The sequence below is a fragment of the Sinocyclocheilus grahami genome, unplaced genomic scaffold (genome assembly GCF_001515645.1).
Source record: "Sinocyclocheilus grahami isolate Dianchi unplaced genomic scaffold, SAMN03320097.WGS_v1.1 scaffold6845.1, whole genome shotgun sequence".
Taxonomy (NCBI): Eukaryota; Metazoa; Chordata; class Actinopteri; order Cypriniformes; family Cyprinidae; genus Sinocyclocheilus; species Sinocyclocheilus grahami.
The window spans coordinates 1-833 of NW_015511103.1; positions in this window are offsets into that span (position 1 = coordinate 1).

The following is an 833-nucleotide window of genomic DNA, read 5'->3' on the forward strand; positions in this document are numbered from 1 at the left end:
TTTTTTTTTACATATTTTATAATTTACCATATAAACAGAGGAACCAATCTTGTCTTGGAACCAATGTAAAACCAGCTACAACATACCAGAATAAGAATGATTTATTGTTTATTTACAAAAATATACTTTCTTATGAAACAAAGTATAGGAAGAAATGTTTGGAAATAAGTGCTATAAGCTTGAGATATTTTACATACATTTAGTAAGACTTAATGGCACACTGACAAAATCATCTTACTGTACATTCAACATACTGCAAAAGGCACTCTCATCCACAACCATGTCATGAATGTTTGCTTCATTAATGTTCAACTTTTAACGTTCATACAAAGAGATCAGCATTTAGAGCCAAAACAAATGTAAATACAAACTTTTTGCAATAAGAAATACAGGGAACGGCCTTTGAAACCTCCCACTGATGACATCATAAAAGCTATTCAATGACACAACCAGTCAGCAGTGGAGGAATCTTCTCCGCTAGCTCTGAATGGTTGTTAGTGTTGCCTTTAATGTAAAAAATTGAGTAGTATTATCATTATGTCACGTTCTCCAATTGTTCAGCTGTTAAACCTCTGAAGCCGTCGCCAGCGGATCTCTTCAGGAGTTGGGTTTGAGTGGGCATAAGAGCCACGTGATGATCTAGCCTGCGTAAAACCACCTACAAAACCAAATAACAAATGTCACACATTGTAACTGCTAGTACAGTAAAGAATTAAAGGATAGTTCTCCTAAGATTTACTCACTCTCAGGCCAGCCAAGATGTAGATCAGTTTCTTTCTTTATCGGACCAGATTTGGAGAAATTTAGCCTTACATCACTTGCTCACCAATGGA